At 33.7% G+C, this 12,823-nt stretch overlaps 1 protein-coding gene across 8 annotated transcripts in view; it reads right to left on the bottom strand.

Moving 5' to 3' along the window:
• Positions 1-9,194, bottom strand: part of LOC123717844 (cyclic nucleotide-gated cation channel alpha-3) — a 124,245-nt gene extending 115,051 nt beyond the window's left edge. For all 8 annotated transcript variants that reach the window (XM_045674085.1, XM_045674093.1, XM_045674087.1 and 5 more), the window contains exon 1: positions 9,093-9,194. The gene's annotated coding sequence lies outside the window, so the exon portion shown is untranslated. The remainder of the gene's footprint in view (positions 1-9,092) is intronic.
• Positions 9,195-12,823: the final 3,629 nt, after the last annotated feature.

Genomic DNA, 12,823 nt, shown 5'->3' with positions numbered 1-12,823 from the left:
GTCAAATCTCTTCAGGCCAACAGCGAGATACCGTTAAATAAGCTTCGTCACCTATGGTATGTATTAATGTAATCAATATTGCTTCAAAAGTAACAATATTCTGATATTCTTGGTAATTAAAAAAATCTTCGTTATTTGTTTTAATTTTTAATTATTTTTATTATTACTATGTAGGTTAATTCAATTGTAAGTATAATAGATCTAATCAAATAATAGACTATGGACAGCGAGACACAGACATATCAAGGCAGTTAACTTATTGATATTATAACAGCTTACTAAATAGTCAAATACATGTTTTTGTCAGTTAAAAAACTAAATAAACATGCGTAACATCAAGCCAATGTACAGTGCGAAATCAATGAAAACGATGATAAAATGAATTGGGCTTTTCCTGTTCTCAATTCTTAAGAGAATGCTCGCTGGGCAGATTGAGCTGATGATGAGGTTATCCCTGAAACTGACGACTATTTTAAGGCTAAAGACAAATCGTCCTATAGAAATGTTATCGATCACCGCTGTAGTCGTTGTATCGCGCTCGAAGATAACTAACAAATCAAATTCTATCAAAAGAAAGATTTTTCTATTTTAGCCTACGAACTTTTCAGATACATGCTTTTGTTAGGCATGCTTACATTGGTTTTAACCTAGATTAAATATACTAAAATGAAGAATAAAGGATAAGAATAAAGGAATAAATCCCTTATGTTCATATGTACCTCCTTTACCTATCGCAGTGTTGGAGATACTTCTGAGACCTAATAGAAAGTTACACATTTCACTCACTCACATGCAGCCACACGCACACACGAGTTCTTTTTAAAAAAAACAATAATGATCTTGAAAGAAATCAATTTTCTTTCATAAGAACCTTTTGACAATAACAAACACAACAAAAAATAAATTGAGCAAATTCGGTTCAAGTTACTATTAACTTTCCAAGATACCCCAATGCGTCATGAAGACTTGGAAAATATAGGAAAACGGAAAAACATTCTGTTTCATGAGTGAAAATTTGATTTCAATTTTTTTCCGATCTTACTATTAGGCTGGCCTAATGACAATACAAGTACATTTTGGAACATATTTTTCTGTGCCCGCGGCTGGTTAATTTGATCATGTTCTGAGTTTATACTTATAATATTGTTTGTACATGGTTCCTTTAATTATATTTGTTATGTCTCAATGTGGTATAAGGGATGGACAATCACAATCACAACACAAGCAAAACAAACAACAAACTAAATTATAATAACAAAAACTATAGATGTTAAATAAACATTCCTGCGTAAACACTTCTTAACCATATCCTGCTCATATTCCTGCTCAACCGTGACTTTTGTAATTCTTGTATTTATTATTCTTTTGTATTGCATCGCAATTCATGCATCCGTGAATCTCACGGAGCTTTTTAGTTTATTTTATTAATTTTTGAAGTTATACTTTCTTTGGCGTGTTTGGGGAAAAGATGAGAGTAAATTTTCACGATGCCCGCGCACACCGTCAGAAAAAACTGACACCGACGTTAGCAAAGCGTTTTAAAATAAAATAAATATCGATTTCTTTAATTATATAGATCTATTTTTTGTGATATTTAAATAAACTTTATTTCACTAGATAATGCATTATAATATAACTTTAAATGTATTAAATACCTTTTTTCTATTGTTAGTGTAGTTTTTCTACAAACGTAGAATAAGGCGAACGGTAAAAAAATTAAAAAGATTTTTATCTTACGCCAATGTATGACTTCTAACGCGTGTACAACGCATACATACGTTTTTTGTAGTTTTTAGATTAAGGTAGGTGATTCTAAATTTTTTTATAAGACTTGGTTATTCTTTCACTTTACCCATCATAGAGAAGAGAATCTAGAAGAGATGTACGCGATACGGTTGCCCGTTGCATCCCTTATAATCTTTAATCTTTGTTATTTGTTTTTCTATAAATGTAACGAAGTGTAAATAAATAAAAGAAGAAAGAAAACACTTTATTATACGCAATAAAAAAATATTTAGGTAAAAAGTGCACTATTATGGGGGAGTAGGATACCCTGTGTCGTGGGCATCTACTCTCTTCTATTTTAAATATAATTTCTACATAACACAGTCTTTTGTTGTACTAGACGAATAATTTCTGTTTCTGCATAGGACAGGTTGAGATGTTTAAGATTATTACTGAATGTATGAAGTTTTGAATCGTTTCCGAAAATTTTGATTTTAAGAAAGTCTTTAAAGATCTGTTGGCCTAGGGGCTTCAGCGTGTGACTCTCATCCCTGAGTTCGTAGGTTCGTTTCCCGACTATGCAAAATTCTTTTTATTTCATTTAACATTTGCTCGGTGAAGGTGAAACATCGTGAGGAAATGCCTTAAACCCAAAAAGTCCATGGCGTGCGTCAGGCACAGTAGGCTGATAACCTGAGGCTCAGACCTAAAAAGGTTGTAGCGACATTGATTATTATTATAATTAAAGATAAAAGATCATTATACTAATTAATTTGATATATTTTTCAACCTAATACATTAAAAAAAGCAGTTGAAGTTGCATCACATCACAATAGTATGACATCTGACATATGTTAATATAATTTTGTTTGAATTCTTGTAAAGCATACTTCTGTCCCTGTCATTGAGCCAGACTAGGACTTCTCTTGTCCTGGACATCTTCAATCAGCGAAGCTATATATATACATTTCACTAACAGTATAAGTTTCACAAGTTTAAATATTAATATAACTATTTTCTTTGTTTATTTATTTTATTAGATATCATATCCTTAAAAGCCTGGCAACACAGACAGGCAGGGCAGGAGGCACACCTGATGTTAAGTGATTCAGCCGCCCACATACACTCATATTGTCAGAACTGAGTGAGTCCCTTGCTGTGCCAGTGTCCATGGTGACTGGTCGTAGTTGAATTCGTGTATGCGGTGATGTTAGTTTTTCGACTATGTATTTGCGTGTTGTTCCCACGAGAATGTAAGTGCGTGCTGCTATTTCACCATGCCTCCTGCTGATACAGGATCTTTGACAAATCTTTGTTTTTAATTTATTTTATAATTATTTATTACTTAAAGATGTCATGTGTAACATGGTGTAATGGTTGCAGCTCCTTACAAACATTGTGTAAAACAAACAAAAAAAAATGGCAATTTAAAAGAGTGGCGGAGAGTTTATTTCCAGTTCTTCTCTTCCGTTCTACGCCCTTGATTTGAGAACTAGTAGTACCAGTTTTGTTTTAATGTTCATAGGTGTGTTGTCTTACCTAGGTGGGTTGCTTTCTCTCTTAATTGTCAAGTAGAATCACTCTTTATACCATATGAATAAATGATTTTTGACTTTGACATTCCATGCGGACCTAAAACTCGACGGCAAAAAAGGCTAAACCTGATATATGTTATACTCGATAATAACGCGATTTTTCATGTTTTTTTTATAAATAAGCTGGCACAAAGAAAAGAACGATAAAATGAAATAAATTATAATTTTTCGAAAAACAAATGCACGAGTAAATAGCTGTAAAAAATCGAATTTGTTTTCCTGACAAAAGAGGAGATATTTCAGGTCAAAATGGCCAGTACGATAAAACGTAAATTTCTTATGTAAGGACCATATATACAATTATACTATATTAGTTACTATAACTTGGTCAAGTACGTCTACATAATAAAATAAAAATAAAAAAAATAAATGACCCAAGGCTCATAGTATTGCAATATATGCCACGAAAAATAGCTAAACGCGACCCTTAGCCCATGAGTTATGGCCACAATATGCTTTCGATTATTTTCGGGACAGTGAACACAATGGTAAATGTACCTTTATATTGTATAACATACAAAACATTTATTACTATTTGACCAAACAGTATAACAACAACAATAAAATAGATTTCCAAACATTTGTGCGAATTTCCAAAAAATATGATTGTACATTTACAATTGGGAGATCTAAATTTAAATTTGCTAAAAAATCCCCGTTGACCGGGCGAAAAGAACTGGCAAGAATTTCTCTGCCTCTTTTAAGCTACCAAGTTTTCGTGTCTCATAATAATAATAACAGGAAATCTAGCAAAATAAAAGCACGTATTTGCATCATAGTGAGAAGAAAACACATAGTCTATGAAAGATAATAGAACCGTGGAATCGATTCCCGGTGGGGGTCTTCCCTGAGAGACCTCCAACTATTCACAGTTAGAGTGTACTCCTCCATCAAAGGCCAATGTACCACTAAAAATGATTGCCCTTTTTTGGCGTCTGGTAGGCTAATTTATTATATTCAAAAAAAATAAAAAATAAAACTATACGATTGAAAAATTTCTATCATAATTTTACAATTATTTATATTGAATTTAATAGTATTACTTAGTAAAAACAAGTGTAAAGCTTGAAATTATAAATAATACATATATACACAAGTTAAAGCACGACAATCACCACAAGTGACACCCGTTCACGTGCACGGCGCATGGTCAGCCATCGTCCCCTTCGCACATATTGCAGGGACGTAAGTGTAGTTATGTTGATTCATAAATATATCGATAAGAGTAATATCGAGATAATTTTTTGATTTAAATCAATTATTTTCTTGGGGAATAGTTTTTTTTTAAATTATAATTCATTTAAATGTGGAGGACATTGAAGTTGGTTTAAACTTTTTTTAAACCTTCGGGACAGCCAAAAAGCACCTACCACAGCCCATATACATGTTAGGGTGCGTTGCCTGCTTTTATAAAGATATTGTCATTAAATTTTTCCATAAAAATTTCATAGACTTAAATTACTCGAATTAGTTCAGTAGTCTCCGAGTTTTGCGTTCAGCAACAAATAGCAATTCATTTTTGTTATAGGTTATGTTAAATAACTTTTCGTATTGAAAGACCTCAAAAACGACACGTTCGCTAAATATTTTGGGGAATTTTATTCCACATTCTATATCGAAACAGAAACGTTTTTAGAACGATGTGTTTGCGTAATCTCACTGATACTGTTGTACGGAAGCGCTGACATTTGAAAGCATTTATACGTTTCATTATCAGATGCACAGGCAGAATACTAAATACCACAGCTGAGCGTGTTTTGTTTATGACCACTACCCAGCCACTGCAGTATTTCCGCACCAATTCGACTTAGACTTCAAGAAAAGCGTGCCTTCTGGCAATATGATTGTCCATGGGCGGGTTTATCACTTAACGTAAAAATGTACTAGTGTACACGCTTAAGAAGTGAATCTTCTTTATGACCTTATTTTTCGAAAAATAATCTACTATGCAACTTTACAGACATTGGTTAAATAAATTTAAATTAGATAAAGTTTAACAAAAGGCTTTTATTATCATAGACATGAATACAAATAATACAATTATTTAATTTTACCTTATTACTACTAAGATTATTACAAAATTTAATTTATTGTAATAGAATTATTACTATCATTATTATCGTTATTATATATTTTTGTTATACTTCGAATCTCTTCAAATCAACCGTGGTAGGGACAAGAAAAAGATAGCGCCTAGTGGAAAAATGCGACGCCAACGAAAAATATGACGGTAATTTTTTTTACAACGCTGCTAAAGAAGTTTCACTTCAAAAATCAAGGCCAATTCGCTCCAATTCTTGCAAAGATGCGTCAGCTTCCCTGAATCTGGGTGCATGACCTCCCTGATGTCCTAGGTTCGAACACCGGGGGTGTATTAATGGATTTTTCTATGGTGGTTCTTTAACTTTCATACCATGAAGAAAATCATAAGGAAAGCAGCCCAAGAACAATCGTGGTTGTGGGTTTACGATAAGAACACCATGAAACATATAGACATAGAAGTCTAAAGTCTAAAGCCAGTGATGCGGCTTTTTATATTCCAGTTTCACTATTAAAATCAATAAAATATCATAAAATATCTGTTGGCGTCGTGATTCGAACCCAAAATCGTTTAATAGTTGCCTACGTAGCACCTGCTACTAGGGCTGTGGCGCTCCATGCAGGCATTCTGTTCATAATAAAAGCCTAAAAATATATATAATACACGTAACGAAACTACTGATATCTCTTTTCATCAAAGAATAGACACAATTTGACAGAAAGAGACGAAATAATTGTTCAGTTATAAAGATTGCTTTTGATTAATAGAGTGGACCACTTGCTATATCAATAAAATGAAAAGTAAATAATACTTGAAAACATTCTGTTTACTTGTATAAAAGAAAATTTATAAAGATTCATAATGTACATCAAAAAAAAAAAAAAACAAGTATTGTCTTTTGTTAAAAAAGCTTTTACACATTAAGAAATACACTTTTTGAACGGATTAAAGCTATGCATTATTATTAAAACTTCTTTTTTGTTCGTTACGTGACCACGAACACTAAAAAGCACGCGAAACGTCGTAAAAAAATTAAAATTGAGAATTATGTAAATAACTATAAGTTTTAATAATAATACATAGCTTTAATCCGTTCAAAAAGTGTTTTTCTTAACATATAACAAATTCAAATGCAGTGCATCATGGACAAGTATTAGTTGAAAGCATCACGGCCTTCCAACGTTGGTAAAAGAGAGTTTTTAAGCAACGAAAAGTTAATTTAAAATATTATGTTTCATTCTTGAATAATAATAATAATTTATTTGCAAGAATATAGTACAAAAATGATATGGTGGTACAATCTAAAGTTTACATATTCTGCACATAAAATGCAAATTTGTCTTGGAGTTTTACATAGAAGTAACTGAATGAGTCATAACATTATAGTCAATTCTTATATTATTTCGCTTCTTAAGAAAATGTATCAGTTTGATCTGTGTGATTGTAGTGAATGAACGCCCTAATTTTCATACATATGTCGCAAATATCTCGTATTGTGTATCTATGTCGTAAGTATTACTTAGAGAACATTTATTTTATCACGGATTAAAACTTGTTTAATTATCCACTTCGAATCCCAGGGATATGAAGAATGTTATCTACTTACATAATATTTGTTTATTGTATTTTGGCGCTATAATCCTAAATCGATACGCCTTAGATAGCATCCGATTCTTCAATCATTTTTATTTCATAGACAAGATGATCAGGCTTGCGTCTATTTATGTGAAATTCCATAGATACACAGCCGTGTTTCGAACGCACGACCACACAGGTCGCACACTTAAGCCACTAGGCCAACACTGCAATTGTAATGAGCGTGGTTCGTGTAGATGTTTGATCGTATTCCAGCTGTTTTGTTACGGCTTCTTTGAAAATGTCATCAGGCACAGCACAGTAAATAACCATAGAACGTAGTAAAAAAACTATTAACCAAAATTTTATCAAAACACAGGGACACAAATATCTAACACGTCGAAGGGGCTTTTTTTACGTATCTTCCTTACATACATATGGTTCCCAGACTTCTAGTTTGACGTCTACATCACAGTACATAATTTAAAAAAAACATTTATTCGAGTTCTACATTTGCATTGAACGTTACATTAAGTCTCTGTCATTATTTTTATTCGGCCTCCGATGGAAGGCCTCCTCTTAGGACAAGTTCCAATTCTGGAAAATGCACACACACAGCAGTCCATGAACAATTTAATCCCTCGTAATAATTCAGTATGTAAGTTGGCATCTGGTAGATAGTACCTGTGAGTCCAGAGCTCAGCTCAACTAATAAATATCGCAAAAGATAATGCAGTGTATGTCACATTTTTCGGTTACGCGTCACATTTATCTTGTCCCTACCACGGTTAATTCGAAGAAATTCGAAGCCATCAATAACACAAATATATAATAACGATAACAATTATAATAATTCTATTATAATTAATGAAATTCTGTAATAATCTTAATTATATAATAATAATTGTATTTTGTTGTATTCGTGTCTATGACAATAAAAGCCTTTTGTTAATTTTTTTTCTAATTTAACTTTAACCAATTTCTGTAAAGTTGCATATAGTAGATCATTTTTCGAAAAATATGGTCAAGAAGTTTCATTTCTTACGTGTGTACACTAGTACACGCACACATTTTTTTATTTTATAGTTTCCCGTTTAAGTTCTTAATTAATCTTGCCTTAATAATGACAACATTTAGGGCGAATAAAAAATATATTTTGCACTGAAAACGCCAAGATATCAGTGGTACAACCTCTTTAGGTCTGGACCTCCGATTTCTAAATCTGTTTCATGAGCATTTGTCAATCTAATAGGCAAGTAGGTGATCAGCCTCCTGTGCTACACGATGTTGACTTTTTAGGTCTAAGACTAGCCGATTTCCTAATTATATTTTCCTTCACCGTTCGAGCGAATGTTAAATGCGCACATAGAAAGAAAGTCAACATTGGTGCACAGATGAAGATCGAACCTACGACCTCAGGGATGAGAGTCGCACGCTGAAGCCACTAGGCCAACACTGCTCGTGTATAACATAAAAATTCATCTCGTATTTCAGCTTTATTTACATCTAGGTATAAATAGACAATTATAATTAAATAATCAAATATAAAAAACTTAAAATAATCTTTAGAAAAAACAATTCAATAATTCCACGTAGCAAGTCTAAGAAATTTCTACAACTAAGATTTAAATGAATGTTAAATCGAAAAGAAACTTCACTGATTAGAATAAAATTTTCATATATTGTATTACGAAAAACGTTTAGAGGAAATTTAATTAATTCACTCTTTTGGAGTGTTCACGCATGACCGAACACGTACCACAAAGAACAGATTATATCGCTAAAACAGAGCTCAAAAGATATCTTTAAAGTTCAATACAATAAGTAATGAAGCATTATATTAAATGACCCATGAAAGTCTATATAAAAGTGTGCAAAAATCTGTCGTTTTGCCAACCGAGCCGGCTCATTAGCCTTTTGATAATACACCCAAATAGCGTATAATTTCAGTCTTTTCTCGAACTCTGCTGTAATCAACGTCTACACAGTATAAAGCTCTTACCGGTTTTACCGAATCGGGAATAATTAAATATATAATAGACTCAAAATGAAAACTTATAACACTAATGGTTATGCCGTAATTGAACTAAGACTATGAGATATAATTTGCACGTGCGCTCGCTCTGGAGGTTATACGTTACCAGATATACACTTACACATAAAATCACGCTTGCTTCACATCGCGCCACAACCGCCAGTTCACAAAGCTCACAAACACACACACAATTCCAGATTTCTAGCCCGGGGCTCCTGCTTGAACGCGGCTCGACACGGTAGGAACGTCACGCTCTGGTGCTGAGAGACGACAGCGTACGTCGCAATGACGAAACGGCCGGGTACGCGCGTGCGCCCTGCGACGCAGCCTCCGATCCGCCCCAACCACCCGCGATCTCCCGATAGAGGGGTGAACAAACCCTAATACTTCTCATTCTAACACACTGACGAGGTTAAAAAGGATTTGGACAGTTCGATCGTGCGCTGAACCTAAACATAGCATTTACCCCCATAATCTTAATTATTAATTCCGTCATAGCGTTATATATGTGTAATGGGAATTCGTACCAGTAGTTCTTGTTGTGGATAAACTTTTAAAAGATGCGTTGTAATGTTATCTAGCCTACGGCCTTAACAACACAGATATTTTCAATTCGATGCAATACTTAAAGCGCGTTCAAATAGTTTTATATTAGAGCAGTGTTGTCCTAGTGGCTTTAGCGTGCGACTCTCGTCCCGGAGGTCGTAGATTCGATCAACGGCTGCACCAATAGACTTTCTTTCTATGTGCGCATTTAACATTCGCTCGAACGGTGAGATAATCGGCTTGCGTTAGACCCAAAAAGTCGACGGCGTTTGCCAGTCACAGACGTGAGCCTGTGCTGCTAACTAATTTGCCTGTTAGGTTGACAAATGACCATGAAACAGATACAGAAAATTGAGGCCCAGACCCAAAAATAGTTTTAGCGCCACTGATTTATTTTTACCAATACTTCGTATCTTTCGAATTTTGTTGATACAGATGAGTGCTTAATTGAAAATTGAGCTTTGTTGTAATAACATTTATGTAAGCGTTACATTTTTGTTACAAAATTTCTTTAATTAAATTAATGAAAACTTGAAGACAATTTAATAAGATACCGAGTGTAAACAACTAAATAATTGTTGATACAAATGTCATAGATAATATAGTAATATTTTATAATACATAATTAAAAAGGTTTTTAGGTCTGTGCCTCAGATTTGTTGCCTTCTGTGCCTTCTGTGCCTTCTGTGCCTGACACACGCTATCGACTTTTAGGGTCTAAGGCAAGCCGGTTTCCTCATGAGGTTTTCCCTCAACCTTCGAGCGAATGTTTAATGCGCACATAGAAAGAAAGTCCATTGGTGCACAGCCGGGGTTCGAACCTACGACCTTAGGGATGAGAGTCGCACGCTGAAACTACTAGGCGAAAACTGCTCTATTTTTACATAATAACAAGTGTTTACGTGTTATAAACGAGTATGTGCGAATAACTGCACAGACTTCGAACTCCCGACCACAGCTCGCTTAAGAACTAAAACTACCCTATATATTAAAGCTAAAAGGTTGAAACAAGGGCTGTATTGGAAGGTTTAGAAAGCTTCGAAGACAAAGAATGACCCCATTGTCGCTGGTTTGTAAGAAATCTCAATGCGAGCTTATTTAAAAGCTATATAAAATTGTCTTGTTACAGATAAAAATGTAAAGTTTGAAGTAAAAAATACTTGTATTTTTACTTGTTCTATGTGAGATCCTAACTGTTCCATAACAAGCTTAATAACATTATATAAAGGTACATAGTAATAATAATAATGAAAAATTAATAAATAGAAAATTCAAACAATTCTCAAAAGTTGGTCTGTTACGGTGTACTCTGAAGGCAGCATTTCCTCGCTGTATTGCGATACTTATTCGTTTAACAAGGAAAGCGCAGGCGCCAACTTAAAACTTCAATTTGGGAGTGTGCACTTGAACCCCACGGCCCAAGAGTCTCCACTCCAAAGGGATCAAAATCAAAGGTGGAGGAAGAATTCTATTTTGAGTCGTTTATAATTTTCTTAATATTAAAATATTAATAATTATCTTTGAATTACTGTCTTTAGTATTGTCTTTTGTTAAAATAGCTTTTACACATTAAGAAAAACACTTTCAGTCACCGTGACCACGCACGCTGAAAAGCACGCGAAACGTCGGAAAAAATTTAAAATTTAGAATTATGTAAATAATTATAAGTTTTTAATAATAATTTCTGTAAAGCTATTAACTAGATAATAAACTTGGATTTATATTAGTTTAATATGTTTTATTTACTAATCAAATTCTTAATAATGGTTGTAGGTAAGCATAAGCAGTCAGGGTTATTTAAGAAAGCGTTCAATGACACTATTTACAGACTGTAAATAGTGTCATTGAACACACACGTAGGGGAAAGACACTCTGTTCTTTGCCGTCAGGCAGATGGTATTGGATCTATGGGACAAAAACCACTACAGCATACACACAGCGATTCTCAACAAGGCGATAGAGTACCAACCTCTATTAGCCGCTCCGTGTGATAGGATCGCAAATCAAAACATGCTCAATAGAAGATACTATGTGCAAATGAGAGAAGAGGAATGTGGTGAGAAAGGGGTGATCTAACCCCTGAATGAGCTTCGCATATATACCGATGGCTCACTCTGTTCTTGTGTACTCTTTCCGCTTACCACTGTTTATCACTTAAGATTAACGTGTACTAACACGAGTTGGTTGTTGGTCAGTCTTCACACTAACCCGTGGTAAATAATGTAAATATGTTTTATTTATAATCTATTTGGAGTTGTCTCTTTTGAGAAACAGTCGCCACTGTACTATCACTCTCATCTCCATTAATATCCAAAAGGCTTTTAATAAAAAAACTAATAATTGATCTTTAAGTAGCTGTCTGTGTGATAATTCCTGTGGTCGTAGGTTCGCTACACGGCTGTGCACCAGTGGACTTTTTGTCAACAACATACGCTCGAACGATGAAAGAAAACATCGGAAAATCGTTGCTCAAAAAATCGACGTTGTTTTTTAAACGTGTATTGTGTAAATAAATAATTAATAATTTGAATAATGCTCATTTGTTTTCATATGCGCATCGTCTCAAAGTGGCTTCAACCTCTTCATTAGAGTAAGGAGTACTCGATAGCTTTGAGAATATCAACAATATTGAACCTTTGATCCAACCAGGCTTCGACTGTTTAAAAACAATTTTCTCACATTCTTCACAACTGGTGAACAATAATGTGATGTACTAATATAAAATTTACTATGATTATATCATTGATAATGTAATATATAACAACTATGTAAAATTCTACCTTTTAATTATGTAAGTTAAATTTGCACGCCATTATGTGTGGCAGAATATGCTAAGTTTAGACCGTTCCACCATAGTATTACGTACATAAATATGAAATTGACGTTTTGTTTGGGAGAAACAAAAAGTAGTTTTCTTTTTAATATATTTCATTAATAGGTATGTTCCATTACTATCTATACACTTTTGCGTTCTTATAGGTACTTCATTAATCCTAAACCTTAAAACAACATTCGTACGGGAATCAATAAAAATTTTGAGAGCGTTTCATTAACTATAACAACTATAATTTTACCTAATATTGCTGTACCACATGTAAATAAATTATTGTTATTATAAATTTACATTCTCCTTGCAGAACAACAATGAATAATTCAGTCGTAGCGATAATTAATTATATAGCGCTTAATTGGATTAAGTTTCGTGGAAAGCGGTACAAAGTACTTCGACACCGGTGAGGTGTTACAGGACGTCATCTGCCGAGTTCCCAGTATCAATTTGCTTTTTAATCGTTTTCGATCAACGTT

This window comes from Pieris brassicae, chromosome 13 (genome assembly GCF_905147105.1).
Source record: "Pieris brassicae chromosome 13, ilPieBrab1.1, whole genome shotgun sequence".
Taxonomy (NCBI): Eukaryota; Metazoa; Arthropoda; class Insecta; order Lepidoptera; family Pieridae; genus Pieris; species Pieris brassicae.
This window is presented reverse-complemented; position numbering and strand designations above follow the sequence as displayed.